Genomic DNA, 21,003 nt, shown 5'->3' with positions numbered 1-21,003 from the left:
CGCCCTCCCCCCCCAGTTTAGGAATCGGCACTGACGAGGGGGAGGCTCGGGGTTAATGATGCCCATTAGAAGAGGGGGCTGGCGGGGGGTAGACTGCCTCATCCCATAACCTACATCATCCACACACCGCACGCGGACCGGCTAATGGCTTAGCATGGGAGAGGTCCACAAGGCAGCTCTGGGCACGTGCCCTGGCAGCGGCGGCGGTGGTGGTGGTGGTGGCGGCGGTGGTGGTGGTAGTGGCGCAGTGGTGGTGGTGGCGGTGGTGGCGGCGGTGGTGGGTGGCGGCGGTGGTGGTGGTAGTGGCGGCAGTGGTGGTGGTGCGGGTGGTGGCGGCTGGTGGTGGTGGAGGTGGTGGTGGCAGTGGTGGAGGGTGGTGGTGGCGGCGGTGGTGGCGGCGGTGGTGGTGGAGGGTGGTGGTGGTGGAGGTGGTGGTGGCGGAGGTGGTGGAGGTGGTGGTGGCGGAGGTGGAAGTGCATAACTCCAGTGGTTTCCCAATATCGTAATGGGTCTCAGCGCTCACCCCCTCTCCATTGGCACTACCACCAACAGCACCAGCAGCAGCACCACCACCACCAACCAAAAACAGCACCACCACCAGAACCACCACCACCAGAAACCACCACCAGCAGCAGCACCACCAGCAGCAGCACCACCACCACCAGCAGCAGGACCAGCACCACCACCACCAGCACCACCACCAGCAGCACCACGAGCAGCACCACCAGCAGCAGGACCAGCACCACCACCACCACCAGCAGCACCACCACCAGCAGCACCACCACCACCAGCACCACCACCACCACCAGCAGCACCACCACCACCAGCAGCACCACCACCACCAGCAGCACCACCACCACCAGCAGCACCACCACCAGCAGCACCACTAGCAGCAGCACCACCACCACCAGCAGCAGCACCACCCACCACCACCAGCAGCACCACCACCACCACCACCACCACCAGCAGCAGCAGCACCACCAGCAGCACCACCACCACCAGCAGCAGCACCACCACCAGCAGCAGCACCACCAGCAGCACCACCACCAGCAGCACCACCACCACCAGCAGCACCACCACCACCAGCAGCACCACCAGCAGCACCACCACCAGCAGCACCACCACCACCAGCAGCACCACCACCAGCAGCAGCACCACCACCACCACCACCAGCCAGCACCACCACCACCACCAGCAGCACCACCACCACCAGCAGCACCACCACCACCACCAGCAGCAGCAGCAGCACCACCACCAGCAGCACCTCCAGCAGCACCACCACCACCACCAGCAGCACCACCACCACCACCAGCAGCACCTCCAGCAGCACCACCACCAGCAGCAGCAGGACCAGCAGCAGCAGCTCCATCAAGGCGTGTACGACGCCTGCCATCGCAGTCCTCCTCAGAATCCTTCGCTCCCACCACAGCAGTTCGCGAGTCGCGTTCGCAGCGCATTTGGTGGTCGCCGGCACAAAAGACAAAGATCCCCCTTCCCCCGTATAGCCTCTCAGATTGTTGGGGCAAGTGCTGTTTTCGAGTAGCACCTGTGAAGGCCGGCACGGCGCACGAGGGTGTTGGGGGGGGGGGCGAGCACCACGCCCTGCCACCTTTTATCTTCCTCGTGACTCTGTTTACTACACACCGAAACCAGGTGCTCATTTGAGGCTGAGTCGACCTAGGGGATGAGGCTCAGATGTAATCATCTTCTTGGTTCTTTCGGTAAAGTCACGTAGAAGGGAAATAATAAAATAGTAAAATTAAAACATAATAAAATACAATTTAGTTATTTATAATTTTATTATTTCCCTTCTACGTGACTTTACCGAAAGAACAAAGAAGATGAATCCCTGCAGTCACGAAAGCTTTAAATCGAAATTCAGATGTATTCATCGCAGGTGTTGGGGGCCGTGAGCGGGTTCCTAGCGCGGCGCGCTCTCCCGCAGACACGGACACGCGCACAGAGAGAGAGTAGAGAGAGTAGAGAGAGCAGAGAGAGTAGAGGGAGCCCGGCACCCACTTTACTGCCCGTCCGCCCGCTCTGAGCAATCAATTATCTTCAAAACAATCAGGGGGGGGGGGTCTCCCCATCCAGCCGCAGGCGACCTTTGCGCATGCTAATGGCGCTGTACCGCCCCCCCCCTCTCCTCTTGCGCGTAAACACATCCCAGAGGCTGATGAAAGAATGCTAGATCGTAACCCTCCCCCCACAGCCCACCCAGCCCCCCCACACACAGACACCCAGCCCCCCCCACAGCCCACTCCACCCAGCCCCCCCCCCCAGCTCTCTCCACCCAGCCCCCCCCACACCCCACACAGCCCCCCCCCCCCCCCCACAGCGCACCCCACCCAGCTCCCCCCCCCACACCCCCACCCAGCCCACACCCCACCCAGCCCCCCCCCCCACACTCCACCTCACCCAGCCCCCCCCCCCCCCCCCCACACAGTCCACCCAGCCCCCCCAGCCCTCTCCACCCAGCCCCCCCCACACCCCACACAGCCCCCCCCCCACAGCCCCCCCCCTCCCCCGTGTGTGACCTGTGGGAGTCTTGCTGCCACTGTGTTCGTGGCGACACAGATGGCGCTAATGGATCTTTTTTTTGTTCGCCCGAGCGGGGGCTCTGGAGAGCCCCCAAACACGCCGGCACCGGAATAAGCAATGATGATGATGATGGTGGCGGTGGTGATGGTGATGAGGGTGATGGTGATGGTGGTGATGATGATGATGGTGATGATGGTGGTGATGATGATGATGGTGTTGATGATGGTGATGGTGATGATGATGGTGATGATGATGGTGATGATGATGGTGATAATGGTGGTGATGGTGGTGATGGTGATGATGGTGGTGATGGTGATGATGATGGTGATGATGATGGTGATGATGGTGATGGTGGTGATGATGATGGTGATGATGATGGTGATGATGGTGATGATGATGGTGATGATGGTGATGATGATGGTGATGATGATGGTGATGATGGTGGTGATGATGATGGTGATGATGGTGGTGATGGTCATGATGGTGGTGATGGTCATGGTGATGATGATGGTGATGATGATGGTCATGATGGTCATGATGGTGATGATGGTGATGATGATGGTGGTGATGAGGATGGTGATGATGGTGATGATGATGGTGATGATGGTGATGATGATGGTGATGATGATGGTGATGATGATGATGATGGTGATGATGATGGTGGTGGTGATGATGATGGTGATGATGATGGTGATGATGATGGTGATGATGATGGTGGTGGTGATGATGATGATGGTAGTGGTGATGATGATGGTGATGATGATGGTGATGATGATGGTGATGATGATGGTTGCGCTGCTTGAAATGCCGATCAATTAGAGCCCCCCATTCGCATCCCCGTCCTCCCAGTTTTGTTATTTTCGTCTGAGGTGCTCTGCTCTCGTGCCAAAGGGGCCGTCCATAAATGACGTCACGCACCTAGGGGGGGAAGGGGGGTCAGACATTTGTGACAATGTGTGACGGGGGGGGGGGGGTGAGAAATGTGACGTGACATCAAAATGCGCAACTTTAAATAAATATAGACAACACGTTCTACTTAATTAAATAGACGTTTTAATAAATGTTTTCTCCTACAACATCAGAGTGCAGCGCCACATTAAATACGCACTACAATGACAATAGTTTAAAGCGATTTGAAGCATGTTTTTTTTTAGGAGGGGTGGGCAGAGATTTGTGACGTCATATTTGAGGGGGGGGGGTCTGACTTTTTGTGACGCCGTGTGACGAGGCAGGGGGGGGGTCAAAAATCTTCATAATCGCGTGACGTCACGGCCCCAAAGACAAATTCTGCCCCCCCCCCCCACACGTTTATCATGATTAGCTGACGCGGAGAGCGCTGTTGGTGAGCGTCTATTAATGCCGGCGTGGTTAAAGGGGTGGGTCAAGTGGCTTTTCCTAAGTCACGTTTGAACGCTTCGCTGGAATCCTGGGTTTGAATCCACGTCCGCACTGTGTGTGTCCATATATATACAATGTGTGTTGAATCTCTTTCTCACCGTACGTAGCCGATGTGCGGGGGAAGAATAACGCACTAAACACACAAAGCGGTTGTAAAGATGTGGGTGTTCTATTTAGCATAGTGGTGTAGTGTATAGTGTAGTACGCATGTAGGTTGAACTTCTTTCGCACCGTACGTAGCCAATCGCGCCAATCGGAGGTGCCGGGAAGGACAACAAACTCACCACAAAAAGCGGTTCTCAAGAAATTTGTTTTCAATCTGGATGACTTAAAAGTGCAAAGCCCACGTGGGTTCCGAATATCGGAAGGAAGAGCGTTCCAGACGGCCGTGATTTGTACCGGGTTCCCAAAATGTAGTCGAGCCCTCGGTGCAAACCCAGTCACCAACGATGTCACAATGAATTTGACTCGGCACTTTTATTTGGAAAAATTCCACGACGTGAGAATTTATGATATCGATGTAAAACCCAATGGGCACGGTTGGCTATACGTACAGTGAAATACATACGTGCTATAAACCTCACTCAACACATCGCAGGCGGTATGGTGGGGACATGCTGCCCCCTACTGTGTGCGAACCAGCGGTCACTTTTAAAGTAGCTCTACGTTATTCGCTTCCGTGGGGCCGTGCTGTTCACGCGAAGGGGTTGTTGATCAACGTTGCTGGGCGCAACGTCGATATTTTGTTTGGATATTCTGTGGACTTCGTTTGATCACGTCACAGGCGAAAGAATATTCGCGGCATAGAATAGCTGTAAAAAATGACAAAAAAACAAAGTTTTTTTTGTAGTGTATAGTGTAGTACATAGTTTTTGTAGTGTATAGTGTAGTACATAGTTTTTGTAGTGTATACTGTAGTACTTAGTTTTTTGTAGTGTATAGTGTAGACCATAGTTTTTGTAGTGTATAGTGTAGTACATAGTTTTAGTAGTGTATAGTGTAGTACATAGTTTTTTGTAGTGTATAGTGTAGTACATAGTTTTTGTAGTGTATACTGTAGTACTTAGTTTTTTGTAGTGTATAGTGTAGACCATAGTTTTTTGTAGTGTATAGTGTAGTACATAGTTTTTTGTAGTGTATAGTGTAGTACATAGTTTTTTGTAGTGTATAGTGTAGTACATAGTTTTTGTAGTGTATAGTGTAGTACATAGTTTTTGTAGTGTATAGTGTAGTACATAGTTTTTGTAGTGTATAGTGTAGTACATAGTTTTTTGTAGTGTATAGTGTAGTACATAGTTTTTGTAGTGTATAGTGTAGTACATAGTTTTTTGTAGTGTATCGTGTAGTACATAGTTTGTTGTAGTGTATAGTGTAGTACATAGTGTTTTGTAGTGTATAGGTGTAGTACATAGTTTTTTGTAGTGTATAGTGTAGTACATAGTTTTTGTAGTGTATAGTGTAGTACATAGTTTTTTGTAGTGTATAGTGTAGTACATAGTTTTTGTAGTGAATAGTGTAGTACATAGTTTTTTGTAGTGTATAGTGTAGTACATAGTTTTTGTAGTGTATAGTGTAGTACATAGTTTTTTGTAGTGTATAGTGTAGTACATAGTTTTTTGTAGTGTATAGTGTAGTACATAGTTTTTTGTAGTGTATCGTGTAGTACATAGTTTGTTGTAGTGTATAGTGTAGTACATAGTGTTTTGTAGTGTATCGTGTAGTACATAGTTTTTGTAGTGAATAGTGTAGTACATAGTTTTTTGTAGTGTATAGTGTAGTACATAGTTTTTTGTAGTGTATCGTGTAGTACATAGTTTTTGTAGTGTATAGTGTAGTACATAGTGTTTTGTAGTGTATAGTGTAGTACATAGTTTTTGTAGTGAATAGTGTAGTACATAGTTTTTTGTAGTGTATAGTGTAGTACATAGTTTTTTGTAGTGTATAGTGTAGTACATAGTTTGTTGTAGTGTATCGTGTAGTTCGTTGGCTTTGTTTAAAGTGCATGCCGAATGACGCGTGGTGTGTTTCACGGCTGGCCAGCTTTATTTCGCGATGCGACTCTTGGTGGTGATGCCACCCCATCGCATCTTGTCATCTTAGCGGAATTTATATAGCGCCCTGACCAAGCGGCTTTGGGGCCGTCCATAAATGACGTCACGCGATTTTGGACGATTTTTGAACCCCCCCCCCCCCTTCGTCACACGGCGTCACAAAAAGTCAGACCCCCCCCCCCTCAAATATGACGTCACAAAGCTCTGCCCCCCCCCTCCCCAAACAAAATATAAAACATGCTTCAAATCGCTTTAAACTATTGTCATTGTAGTGCGTATTTAATGTGGGCGCTGCACTCTGATGTTGTAGGAGAAAATATTTATTAAAAAAGTCTATGTTTTTGTCTATATTTATTTCAAGTCGCGCATTTTGATGTGACGTCACATTTATAAAACCCCCCCATCCCCTCGTCACACATCGTCTGACTCCCCCCCCCAGGTGCGTGACGTCATTTATGGACGGCCCCTTTAACAAATAATTAACAACGATATAACGACGCGTGTGAATGTAATGGTGGAGATGGTGTCCATAGAATGGGACGAGAGAGGAAGCAGCGGGGGCGAATCAGTGACGATGAATGGTGACGATGAATGGATTCAATGAATGGGTGTTAATGAGTGATAGGCCGGGTAATGAGAATATGAAGAGGGGGACAGCAAGGGTGGCGATTATGAAGAGGGGATCAAGGGGGTCGTGGGGTGAGCTGGGGGGTAACAGTGAGCGAGTTTTGAGTGCGGAGTGGAAACTTAGTGAGCGAAGGTGACCGCTGAACGCGGACGGGGAAGTTTGATCCAGTGAACGGGTGGGCGAGAAGAGAGAGAGAGACAGCGTGGATTGAGCACAAGGAGGAGAAGGGGGAACAGGAAGAAGGGCTGGGTGCAGATGCAGCACTTGTCGTAATTTTTTATATATAATAATATTACAAATATTACATAGAAAACATAAGGGGAACATAGACATGGGGTAGGGAGAGAGGGGGTAGAGAGAGAGAGGGGGGGTGGGGGGTAGAGAGAGGGGGTAGAAAGAGAGGGAATGGGTAAGGAGAGCAGAGCGTGACATCTATTGTGACATTTTTCATTTAAAAAGGGGGGGGGGGGTTTACATAAAGCAAAGCATAAAAAAACTAAATTATGAACGAAACAAAGTGCCGACGACACCGAGCATCTTCTTGTTTCCTCTGATCGTAAAAAAGAGAGAGAGAGACAGCGTGGATTGAGTACAAGGAGGAGACTTTTGACTTTTAAACAACTTTTATTGCCGCCAGCAGCAACAGCACTGGAGGCGATTTCGATATGAAATACACAAAGTCACCAGCAAACAAATGAAAATAAACGCTACAAATCCACGCGCTGTGGCGCTAAAAGCACCGCGCACAACACGAAAGAAAAGCCACGTGGTGGTGGTGGTCATCGCGCACGCCACGGTGACGAGCGAGCGCTTCAGAAGGTGAACACGAGGGTGCCGTCCACGCTGGTACAGAAAGGGGCTTGTCCGGCCCCCCAGCGTTCGAAGAAGACGTGCACATCACCGACATGTGTGTGGTACGCGTGCTCCTGAACACTGGAAGCAGCACAGAGCAGCCGTCAGTGTCACCTTCCAGCATCTTCTTCCTCGTTCTGTACACCGTCATCTTCGCCTGAGCACAGGCGAAGTAGGTGGAATAGAGACAGAGAGAGACAGCGTGGATTGAGCACCAAGAGGAGAAGGATGGACAGAGAGAGACAGCGACAGCTTAAGATTGAGGACGCCGAGGGCGAGAAGGCATATTGAAGTGAATCACTCGACACAGAGGCAAGAGAGTCTGTTTCGAACATAAAAATACACAGTATACGCCGAACAGTCGTTTTACCATTTTGCATAGTTGCAATTTGCAAGGACATCGGTGTTTATGAGACGGATCAAAGGGGGGATTTGGGGCTTTAATTAAACCACAACGCGCATTACATTATCCTTTAAAATTTCAAATCACGCGTAAAACACTTTCTTGTTTGCTGCTGCTGCTGCTGCCTACGGCTGCCATGTGTTGGGATTTCGTGATGTTCACCCTTTTGCACGCGTGAATGTTGAACTTCTTTCACACCGTACGTAGCCAACCGTTGCTAATCGGAGGTGCGGATTGTTGAGACTATGGGCAGTGTTGAGTCTATGGGCAGTGTTGAGTCTATGGGCAGTGCTGAGTCTATGGGCAGTGCTGAGTCTATGGGCAGTGTTAAGTCTATGGTGCAGTGTTGAGTCTATGGGCAGTGTTGAGTCTATGGGCAGTGCTGAGTCTATGGGCAGTGTTGAGGCTATGGGCAGTGTTGAGTCTATGGGCAGTGCTGAGTCTATGGGCAGTGTTGAGGCTATGGGCAGTGTTGAGTCTATGGGCAGTGTTGAGTCTATGGGCAGTGTTGGGTCTATGGGCAGTGCTGAGTCTATGGGCAGTGCTGAGTCTATGGGCAGTGTTGAGTCTATGGGCAGTGTTGAGTCTATGGCCAGTGTTGAGTCTATGGGCAGTGTTGGGTCTATGGGCAGTGTTGAGTCTATGGGCAGTGCTGAGTCTATGGGCAGTGTTGAGTCTATGGGCAGTGTTGTGTCTATGGGCAGTGTTGAGTCTATGGCCAGTGTTGAGTCTATGGCCAGTGTTGAGTCTATGGGCAGTGTTGAGTCTATGGGCAGTGTTAGTCTATGGGCAGTGTTGAGTCTATGGGTAGTGTTGAGTCTATGGGCAGTGTTGGGTCTATGGGCAGTGTTGAGTCTATGGGCAGTGTTGAGTCTATGGGCAGTGTTAGTCTATGGGCAGTGTTAGTCTATGGGCAGTGTTAGTCTATGGGCAGTGTTGAGTCTATGGGCAGTGTTAGTCGATGGGCAGTGTTAGTCTATGGGCAGTGTTGAGTCTATGGGCAGTGTTAGTCTATGGGCAGTGTTGAGTCTATGGGCAGTGTTGAGTCTATGGGCAGTGTTGAGTCTATGGGCAGTGTTAGTCTATGGGCAGTGTTAGTCTATGGGCAGTGTTATTCTATGGGCAGTGTTAGTCTATGGGCAGTGTTGAGTCTATGGGCAGTGTTAGTCTATGGGCAGTGTTGAGTCTATGGGCAGTGTTAGTCTATGGGCAGTGTTGTGTATACTGTATGTTGCACTTCTTTCGTACCGTACGTAACCAACCGTTGCTAATCGGAGGTGCGGGAAGAACAACAAACTCAACACAAAACGCGCCGCTCAAGCAATGAGTGTTGTCAGCCTCGACGACGATGATGATGATTTAAATCATCACCTCGCTACGTTTGAGAGCACGGAGTTTAAATCTGCTTTCGTTGAACCTTTTTCGTACCGTACGTAGCTTAACCGTGCTAATCCGAGGTGTGTGGGAAGGAAAATTCCAACCCAGTGTGTGAGTGAGGGGCCGTCCATAAATGACGTCACGCACCTAGGGGGGGGGGTGGTCAGACATTTGTGACGATGTGTGAAGAGGGGGGGGTGGGGGGTTGAGAAATGTTACGTCACATCAAAATGCGCAACTTTAAATAAATATAGACAACACGTTCTACTTAATTAAATAGACTTTAATACATCTTTTCTCCTACAACATCAGAGTACGCACTACAATGGCAATAGTTTAAAGCGATTTAAAGCATGTTTTATTTTTTTGAGAGGGGGGGGGGGGCAGAGCTTTGTGACGTCATATTTGAGAGGGGGGGTTCTGACTTTTTGTGACGCCGTGTGACGATGGGGGGGGGGGGGTCAAAAATTGTCTAAAATCGTGTGACGTCATTTATGGACGGCCCCTGATGCTGACTGAGTGCCTCCAAAACGAGGTAAATGCCCACTTAGCTGTGTAGCTCCGACATGGTCACAAATCATAGCTCAACCAAGTGGATTGTCGCGTGAAAATTTACATCAGTAGCCAAATACTCGACACGCGTGTCGATTATCTAAAGAATAGGCAACGTTTTGTGCAATGACCCTTCTTCATTGCACACGAAGGACCATTGTCTTAACCGTCGCATGTTATATGTTGTTCTTCTTAAGGCCACGGCGTGAATGACGAATGCGTCGAAGGAGTTTCATTTTGTTATCTTCTCTGGAACAAAATTGGAATTGTGAGGCGGTGACTTCGATGCATTTGTAACATAGCAGCCCCACCTCCTGGTAAGGGCGCGTGCATTGCAGCCAATGAGGTGGCGTCTGTGACGGGGGCGGTGAAAAAAGGGTGGGGGGGGGCGGTGAAAGAAGGGGGGGGGGGGCGGTGAAGGGAGGGGGGTGACCTCCCGCGCCCCCCCCCCCCTCCATGTGACCCCATGTCCACCGAGGCCCAGCGAGTGGCCATCACCACAGCAGCAGCTCTGCTGCATGCACCTGCTGGAGCCGGGGTCCTGGTGGACTTCTTTGCCCAAAAGTTTTTGTTCAAATCTTTTTGGTTTTTTCGGTAAAGTCACGTAGAAGGGAAGTAATAAGATAATAAAAATAAAACATAATGTTTTATTTTAAATGAAACATAATATGTTTTATTAATAAAATATAAAAATAAAACATATTATGTTTTATTTTAATAAAATAATAAAAATAAAACATAATATGTTTTATTTGTATTATTTTATTACTTCCCTTCTACGTGACTTTACCGAAAAAACCAAGAAGATGAATCCCTGCAGTCACGAAAGCTTTAAATCGAAATTTTTGTTCAAATGTTGACCTCCCACGCCCCCTAACGGCCAACTAAATAATCATGTAATTTTTACTTTACATTTTTTCCTCATTCATGGCGGTTTTCACGCTGTGGATTTCACACCTGATGATGATTGATTCTAGATTTGAAGCTTTCGTGACTGCAAGGATTCATATTCTTAGGTTTTTTCGGTAAAGTCACGTAGGTAAAACATTACAATTAATAAAAGTAAAATAAAATAAAAATCACGACGTTTCGGAGGCAACACAAGCTTCCGTCTTCAGGTGGTGACGGTTCCACCTGAAGACGGAAACTTGTGTTGCCTTCAAAACGTCGTGATTTTTATTTTACTTTTATTAATTGTAATGTTTTACCTACGTGACTTTACCGAAAAAACCTAAGAATATGATGATTGCTTGCGTTGCAGTTGAAACGTCGTGAGCATTTTTATTTTTTATATTAATATTATTTTATTATTTCCCTTCTACGTGACTTTACCGAAAGAACCAAGAATACGATTTGAAGCATGTTTTTTTATTTTTTTTTGGGGGGGGGGCAGAGCTTTGTGACGTCATATTTGAGGGGGGGGGGGTCTGACTTTTTGTGACGCCGCGTGACGAAGGGGGGGGGGGGGTTACAAATCGTCCAAAATCGCGCGACATCATTTATGGACGGCCCCTTACGCAACCTTGTCCAGCTGGCTCAAACAACTCAATACAGACTAATTAGGCCTTCATCCAGCAGTGGATTGATCATGGCCGTCGATAACTATCCCGACGATTATCTTGAATGCAGATGATGAGCGTGGAATGATGACAAAACGAGAGGCAGGTGGACAGCGTTTGCAAGCTGCTGCAATCAAGTTGCTTTAATGGATCGCAGCAGCAGCAGCAGCAGCCTCAAATCCACGCCACAAATACAAATGAAGGCGAGAGATGGAAGCAAGTCTGGTCTGCGGCCGATGTAACACATTGTCCTGCGGAGGGAGCTGGTAGGAACGTTGGGTTGCTCGGTCAATGGCCAGGGTCAACGGCGGCGTGGTGTATTCCGCAAATATGCCCGACTGTGAGGGCGGGCACAAGCCGGCGTGAGTAGGTTAAACGTTGAGTTTTATAAGGGCACCACGGGGTGACCAGCCCCTCCCCACCCAGCCCCTCCCCACCCAGCCCCACCCCTCCCACCCCCCACCCAGCCCCACCCAGCCCCTCGCCACCCTCCCCACCCAGCCCCTCCCCACCCAGCCCCTCCCTGCACGACGGACGGACACAATAATCCCATGTGAGCTGGTGTAACCAGGAGGTTCCTACCAGTAAAATAAACGCCTCGTACAGCGACTCTACCGTTGAACTTCATCCGGTGTCAACCGTCCAGGCCAACAATGATCAACCATCAACCGAATCGGAACGGGGCCACGTGGCCGATGCGGTCATCCGATGCACAAACGGCGCATCGAAGATGCGGGCAGCCTGCGAGTGCGGCCATCAATCCCAAATCATCGACCTCATCGTCAGCACTCCGTCACTGCCGCTGCTGCCTTCACTTCTTCAAGGGAGGAATGGACACAAGATCCACTCTATGAATCGACAATTGAGTGGATAACAACATCTAAAATGACATCTTTAATGTGCCGATATGAATCCATACGAGAGAAGAATGGGTCAGAGTTCAGTGGATGCGGTGAACACCCATAAAAGAGACGCAAACGTGGAATCCAAAAACATTGACGTGTTTATTGGTCTTTCATCACGAGAGGGATTAATTCTTTAGTTTCCACTAACCGTTATTGCCCTGCTTACATACAAGGTCTAAGCTATCGCCTATGAATGTTTGTGCGGATTGTTAAACTTTTTTTATTCTGGTACAAAAAATCTAGCAAAATAACTTCTTTTTTTTCAACGTCTAAACAAGTAGCATGCCGCAACACAAATTTCACGTAAACATTTTATAGTTTTTTTTCTTTCAACTATTGTAAGAGTTTGTTTTTAGCTCGGTAGAACACACACACACACACGTGCGCGTGTATGCGCACGATATACAAATGAGAGGACCAAACGTCGTGAGAATAAGATTTACAAGGTTATAATTAAACACGTGTTTTCACAATTCTAAATTTGCAGGCCTTTGTCAATCAACTGTTGAATGAAGGCCTCCCCACACCGTGTCGGTCATGGGGGTTGCTAAACCAAGTTACGCCGCACTGCTTGAGTGAAGATCGGGTAAACGTGGTAAGTGTGTGCCCAGGATCACCCGATCAGAGATCACTCGCCACCGATGTTGTAGCCGTGACCGCAAATGCAACTCGGGGGACATGCCTTCGATTCTAGATTTGAAGCTTTCGTGACTGCAAGGATTCATACTCTTAGGTTTTTTCGGTAAAGTCACGTAGGTAAAAAATAAAAATTATAATAGAAATAAACTAAAATAATAATAAATCAATTAAATCAATTGATTTATTACTATTTTATTTCTATTATTATTTAAGATTTTTATTTTTTACCTACGTGACTTTACCGAAAAAACCTAAGAGTATGCCTTAGATTGTCACGATTTGGCGGTCACGATTCTGCTCGGCAATTGTCACTTTTTTTTAAGAACATCGCAAAGCCTCCTTTGCATTGTTTCTCAAGCGTTCCATCTCATTTGTATAGGATTGTTCCCTCCATTAGCCTACGACGAAAACAGGAGCATACGTAATTAGCATTTGATTTTCACAACAATAGTAATCATAAATAATCGATTATTGCTCTCGTGATTAGATGCTCGTTCCGTGTTAGAATATATTGTTTTTATTCGTGAAAAGACAAATCGTTATGCGCAGCCGATATGTTAATCTCTCGCTCTCAAAACAATCAAGACCACCTCGTACGGACAACACGCGCGCGCTCACACACAAGATCACAAGCAAGTGCTGGCCTTCAATTTTCCACAGGTACATCTGAGTCGAGCCAGCCCTTACAGTACGAGTGTTTCTTTTCTTCCCCCCACTGGCCTCTCTACCGTGCCGAGCCGTGACCACACCAGGATGCACTGGCCTCGCTGGACGATGGCGATCCATGACCGGAGCCAAGCAGGGCCAGGGGCTCAAGACGTGCCCATTGGGTGCGACGGGCTCGCGTTCAGACTGCGGGGGGAAACAGCGTTACTGCTATACTCTTAGTTCTTTCGGTAAAGTCACGTAGGTAAAAAATTAAATTAAAATTAATAAAAAATAAAAACAATAAAATCACGACGTTTCGGAGGCAACACAAGCTTCCGTCTTCAGGTGAAACTGTCACAGCAAAAAATCTGTATCAGATTTTTTGGAAGCGTGTGTTGCCTCCGAAACGTCGTGATTTTATTGTTTTAATTTTTTATTAATTTTAATTTCATTTTTTACCTACGTGACTTTACCGAAAGAACTAAGAGTATGAATCCTTGCAGTCACGAAAGCGTCAAATCTAGCGTTACTGCTCCCCCCCCCCCCCGCTTCTCCAAACTTTCACTGCGTCGGCTGCAAAAAGCTCGGCTTCTGCAAGTGGGCCCCCCACCCCCCCGCGGATTCCGCCACCCAGTGGGGAACACAAAGGAATTGTTGGAATGACACTCGGCAGACGGCCTTGGCAGCCGTCAAGCGAAGATAGCAACGCCGCCGGTTGAACGGGAGTCACCGTCACCCTCGGCGGGTTCTACGTCCCGGTGCATCACATCCAGTATACAACTCTCTGCCGTGGCTGCGGCTACTCGTGTCTACCAGCGACCTGGAACATATGCATTTTGAAAATGAGGCCTCGGTCACCCTTAAGCTACAACGATTGCTATGTTTTATTGTAATACTTGGTCCACGGCGTTCGACGCGGGAGAGAGCGACGTGGCGTGGATTTTATGCAGAAGCGTATTCAAAAATTATATCGTCTTGTTTGTACAACGTCACTCTCTTTCACCGACACTTCATAGCCACAAGCGGCAACGGCAGACACGTCGAATGCTTTTTTTTGCCGGAAAAGCCCCGTTATTATTCTTTCCTGCGAGGCTTTTTGTGTGTGTGTGTCCCGTCCGCCGTGTGAGAGGGACGTTACCCGCGACGGAACGGGCCAACCCCGGCAAATTAACGAGCCCACATGACACAAGCATTTGCACACGCTCGTTAATTTTACGTCCCGTTACAGAAATGCAGACGTCGCTTCTTTTTCTTTTTTTACACCACGCAAAGCAACAACACCGTTACGCGGAAACGTGCGTTTCACTTATAGTACACCAGGAATTGTTTTTTTTGAAAAGTGTAATTGCGTCACTCTTTTAAAACGACCGCGCCATGCGTGCGTGTCTTGAAAATGTAACAAACAAAAAAAGAAACACAAGCTGGGTAAACCATCACATGAAGCGAGCGCCCACGGATGTTGAGACACGAGCATGCTGCTCTCCTGTGCGTGTTGTGTGTCTGCTGCGATTGTTGTTGTTGTTCAGCATGGTGTCCTGATGCAGCTCCCAAGCACGCGGAGCAAAACGTCGGACATCGTGCCGAACGACGTGCGTCAAAACCAGAAAACAACATCGGAGAGCAGTGCAGCACAACCGCGAAAACTGACGGCAAGTAGTGGTCAAAGACAGACATTTCTGTATCGAGGCTGCAACCGAGACACAATTAAGTGGGCATGGAATGATAACACAGGGTGCTGATTCCAAATCTGATCTCAGATTTGCTCTATCACATCTCATTTTATGCTATCGGCATACCCCATTTTCATTGATTTTACCCGAATTTAACTCTGCCACTTATGATTGCAAGTTGTTGCGAGTCAGTGACTGCTTTAGTGTTAAAATATGGTGCTGTATTTTTAGGATAGTGTGTTTATAATATAATTTTATGTAGATATCCACATTTATTTAATATTTTTCTTCTGCGGTTTTTATTGAAAATGCAATATTTGATATCTCAAAAACCTGATGTGATAGACAAAAACTTTTGCCAGATTTGGAATCAGCACCCCAAAATTACATTAAAACCGTTGGAATACCTTTTGCCGGAAAAAATGTGTTGACCAGTGTTATTCACCTCCGAGTGAATTGTCACAATTCAGAGTCACAATTTGATCCACGCTGTTCTATGCCATCGTAGTGCACGGAGAATCTATTAGTGGTATCAAACTACAAGGTATCCCCAGTGTTATAAACAGAAGATATTCGATTCTCACACGCGCGATTACATAAATGCCTTGCGATGCCATTCATGGACATTGACTCTTCAGCTCACGAAAAACGTGCGTCGGATGGCATGTGCGGGAATCGATATTTTTGAGCTTGCACACACACCGTATGTATGCATGTAATGCACTCACGTGATCCCTGCAGCCACTAGTGGCCGGTTCAACAGGAATGTAAAAACTTAACGAAATAAATTCCTCGGTTGAATCGTTACTCTTCTGACGGTGAGCGTACGAACAGGGCCTAAATTAACGAATGAAATAATTGTTGCGTCTCCAACATTGACAAAAGATTTTCAAATCACACGGCATAATAACCCTAACCAGCCAACACAATCACTATGGTCCCACCTCAACCCCCCCCGCCTCCTTCTCCGCACCTCCACCCCCATCTAAAACCACGGCTCACACGAAACCTTCGGCACGAGTGGTCCGGACCATATTCTGCGGCCATTTGAAACGCTCCTCCTTCCGATATCAGGAAGCCACTGGAGCGAGGCCACTTTAAAATCATCGAGATTGACAAACCCATTTCTTTAGAACTGCTGTTTGTGTTTAGTTCGTTCTCCGTTCCCCCGCGCCTCCGATTAGCGTGGTTGGCTACGTACGGTGTGAAAGAAGTTCAAACAAACAAGCATACCCTCCCCTCTTGTGGCTCCCTGACAAAATCAAGAACCGCGTACCGAAGAGCGAAACGTCGTGTATCTCCCGGTGCGAGATGAACGGGGCCATACCCTTTGGTTCTTTCGGTAAAGTCACGCGGGTATAAAATAAAATGAATTAAATCACGACGTTTCGGTCGCAACACAAGCGTCCGTCATCAGGTGGGAGACAACCACAGCAAGAAACAATTGCTAAAGTGGGCAAAAGGGGCTGCTGCAACAAGAGGCCATATAGGTAAGAGAGGGGGGAGGAGCCAGGGAGGAGAGATAGAGAGGGGGGTGTGGGGTAGGGGGAGTGGGGCGCTGCTAGAAGGGAAATCTGTCCGGTGAAAGCGTGTGTCGGCATAATTGTGATTTAATGTATTTTATACCTACGTGACTTTACCGAAAGAACCAAAGAGTATGGATCGCTGCAGTCACGAAAACTTCAAATCGAGAATGAGACGGGGCCGTTGTGACTTTGAGATGCTCGGACTCGATGAGCACGTGGTCCCCCTACCGGTGACGCTCACGTCTCCGTTGTTACAACGAACATGCGTGCAGCCGCTAACACTTGAGCCTCACAACAAGAAGCGCCTTGGGGGCTCGTCCATAAATGACGTCACGCGATTTTGGACGATTTTTGACCGCGCCCCCCCCCCCCTGTCGTCACACGGCGTCACAAAAAGTCAGACCCCCCCCCCCCTCAAATATGACGTCACAAAGCTCTGCCCCCCCCCCAAAATAAAACATGCTTCAAATCGCTTTAAACTATTGTCATTGTAGTGCGTATTTAATGTGGCGCTGCACTCTGATGTTGTAGGAGAAAACATTTATTACAAAGTATATTTAATTAAGTAGAACGTGTTGTCTATATTCATTTAAAGTTGCGCATTTTGATGTGACGTCACATTTCTCAAACCCCCCCCCACCTCGTCACATCGTCACAAACGTTTGACCCCCCCCCCCCCCAGGTGCGTGACGTCATTTATGAACGGCCCCTTAGCGTCCCGACGAAGGTGTGCTCTTACAAAACGTAGTAATAACCCAACACGTGGTAGTGGCACGTGACCACCTGCTACACGAACACGTGGTAGTGGCACGTCTACAAATTATTGATCAGAAAAAATTCAGATGAATAATTGATCAGAACATATTCTGATAAATAATTTGTTGCATTGTAACGTTGTCCATTCTGGAGAGAGGCTGTCAAAAATCTAATTTTGTATATTTAGGGCACTGTGCGCATTTACATAAATGGACACACGTGTGTGCACGTGTGCGTAGACACATTCGCACGTCTTGAGTGTGCGTGTCAAAGACAAAGAACCCCCGTAGAGCCTTAACAGACTATTGGGGCAAGTGCTGTTAGCAAGCACCTATGAAGGATGGCACACCACACGAGGGGGTGGGTGGCCAACACCACGCCTGGCCGCCTTTGTCTCTTCAGTGGCGATTTTTTTTTTTTCACACACCGCAACAGGCACTCATTTGAGGTTGAGTCGACCTAGAGGAGGCCCAGGACCAATTTAAATAATCCTCACCGGTATTGTCCGTGAGCGGAAATCGAACTCGGGTTGCCCGGGTTCGTAGCGCAGCGCGCTAACCGCTGCGCCACCGCTCCCCGCACGTGTTCGCTGCGCACACTCGACTCGCACGTGCGGTGCGAAGGTGCGATGTTTTCCATTTTAAGGCTGTGAAATACGTTTCACACAATCGTCGCGACGGCGTGTCAGCCCCCGCCGGGCCGCTGTCGCTCTGCATCAACAAGGCATCACGACGTCGTCCCCGCGGGGAAATGCGGCTTGCTTCTCTTGCGAAGAAAATGTACGAGGAGGGCATTTGAACCCCCCTACCCCCCTCTTCCTCCTGGACAGCCTGGGCGATGTGTAGTGCTCAGCAAAGGCCAGTGACCCCCATCTCATGCTCGAGTTCGTGATCTGGATGTTACTGCACGTTCTCCGTGAAGCGTTTCAAGAACACGCTGGGTTTCCATTCACCCTTTCCCGTTCGCCGCCGAATCGTGGAATGCGCAAGCGGTTCAGGCGTTAATTTTGTTCAGAGAGGCGTAGAAGCGCCGTTGTTTCTAAAGACGTTGCTCACCGCAGAGAAGCACAGCGGCACGAGAGCCGGCGCCAAAAACCGTGCTGCACGAGCTCCTCGCACGGCCTTGTGGGAGCCTCGGCATACCGATGAAGTTGCTTTACATCGTCGAAACGGGAATGGGTTAAGAAGCAGGGAAAATAGGGAGGGGTGTCCACGCGGCTCAAGAGGTCAGAGCGCCGCTCCAGCCGTTACTAAGGAGATCCGGGAGTTCGAATCTCGCTCGCCACAACATCCCGTGGCCAGAGAGAAGGCTCGCAATGAGCGTGGCGAGTTTGACGGTCTCGGCACGGTCACCGTTGACTGCACGCCAAAACGAAAAGCCGCTAGCAGCCATGATTCGTTTGCTGCTGTGATGAAGCCCTCCTCTCCGCCGCCACCCCACCTCCAAAGCCACCTCCGTCTCTCGCGATCGTACAATAAGAATAAGAATAGTAAATCCTCCCAGCACCTAAACAAACAAACCAAAAATCCCATCGCGTTAATTTGATTCTGATATTATTTTTGGCTAAATTCCAGCTCTGACAAAGATGTCAGGTTGACGTTTGCGCGATGATTGTTAGTTAGTGTCGGTGGCCGAGCGGGTGGGAAAATGCTGCCCCCCCTACCTCCTCCACATTTCAAATCAACATCGCGTGTTCAGAGAGTTTGGCTGCTGTAAATTTCCACTCCGTTGAGCTGTCATTTAGGTTTTTTTTTATACAACGCGGACTAAAGGTTTGAGTTATTGTGCCCCCCACCGTTACGGACGGACGGAGCTCAGGCATCAACGTTCTCAAGCTTACAAAGCGTTTAAAAGTCAGGTGGAAACCCAGTGTGTCTGTCCTTGTTTGAGCACCACATTACCATGTTTGACCCCAGGGAGCAACCCGATTTTTTTGCTGGAATAGCCCGGCCAGACAAACCAAAACTGGCCCTGGAAACGAGGCTTCGTTCCACCCCATGTGTGTGCCCACTACGGGTTTTACAGTGCGCCAGCTCACGCGCTCAATTCCATAACGACTCGTCACAATCAACAACCGCAGCTTAATTAGGCACATGGAAATGAAACTAGCACTGCGACAATTAGCGTATCAGCATGGCAAATAATTATCGTTACGCCCCTCGACGCAAAGAGCCGATATAAAAACATGCCCGTCACTTTCGCGACCCGCTAATTTACACTGATATGTAATGTATTGTTAAAGCAAGTCAGTACAGTTAAAATCAGTGATCGTGTAAATTGCAACTTAGACAACACTGAGCAGTATATGGTTAAGTAATCTGTTGCCTATCCTTCCAGTTAATAAGTTAAATGCGCTAACAAAGTGCTACGCAAAGCCACCGCAATAACACTGAAATTCATCGATAAAACATTTAAGGCTTCGCGACTTAAGCGTTAGGCTACGTCATCTCAGTCATGCGCTCGCAAAAACACAGGCAACCCACACGCGCGCAATGAGAGACTTGGCACGGGCAATAAACAAAAACGAAACGCGCGAACGATTCCAATCCGAGACGATATAACCGTGTGCTTCCCTTGCCCAGACGGGGAGGTTGGAGTGGCTAAGGTTTGAGTGGACGGGTCTGGCCACTTCGTGTGCAGTCCTCTGGGTGAGGGCCTCCCCCACGCCACGCCGCCTACCATGTGGCATTGCTTTAGACCATACTTCACCACAGCTGGTGAACGAGCATTGAAGGCGAGGGAGCATAGACGTGGGCGCACGCGAGTGCAGCACGACGGATTGTGCCACACCGCCCCCCTCTGTTGTCATCATTGATTTTTGGTTTTGGCCAACGTAACGGCCTGGCCAAATTTCTATCGTACGAACCTCCACCACCTGACGAAGCCCAGACAAATGAAACTGGCACACGCACAGGCGCCAAACAATGCGCCAATTATTATCAGCTTTCTCACCGGTGAGCTGAAGGGACAATTTTCACAGTCAACCAAAAAATATATATATTACGAATAATAATATTATTATCTACGTGTTGAATCAATAGGAATGTGTGTTTATCAGAGAGGAATGAACGGTCCTAGCGTTACAATATTTAAACGCATCACTTGAGCATCACGGCTGTGTCTAGTCTGCAAAGTAAAACCCGGACCGTTCAGGCAAACGAGAGCACGTGTAATAATCTTAGGTTTTTTCGGTAAAGTCACGTAGGTAAAAAATAATAGAAATAAAATAATAAATGAAAATAAATCTATGAAATCACTTTTATTATTATTTTATTTCTATTATTTTTTACCTACGTGACTTTACCGAAAAAACCTAAGATTATGAATCTTTGCAGTCACGAAAGCTTCAAATCTAGAAACACGTGTAACGACTTCACTGTGGCGTCGCACGCCTGTCAACCCCGCCACTTTCGGGGCAAGGTTTGGTGCATGACGCAGACATTTGTGAAAGTGTCTCTCTCAATCCTAGCATTGGTTAGTACTCGATTGAGGCTGCCT

Source organism: Lampetra planeri, chromosome 42 (assembly GCF_965212315.1).
Source record: "Lampetra planeri chromosome 42, kcLamPlan1.2.h2, whole genome shotgun sequence".
NCBI classification, from domain to species: Eukaryota; Metazoa; Chordata; class Hyperoartia; order Petromyzontiformes; family Petromyzontidae; genus Lampetra; species Lampetra planeri.
The sequence above is the reverse complement of the archived record's forward strand: the minus strand, read 5'-3'. Positions refer to the sequence as shown.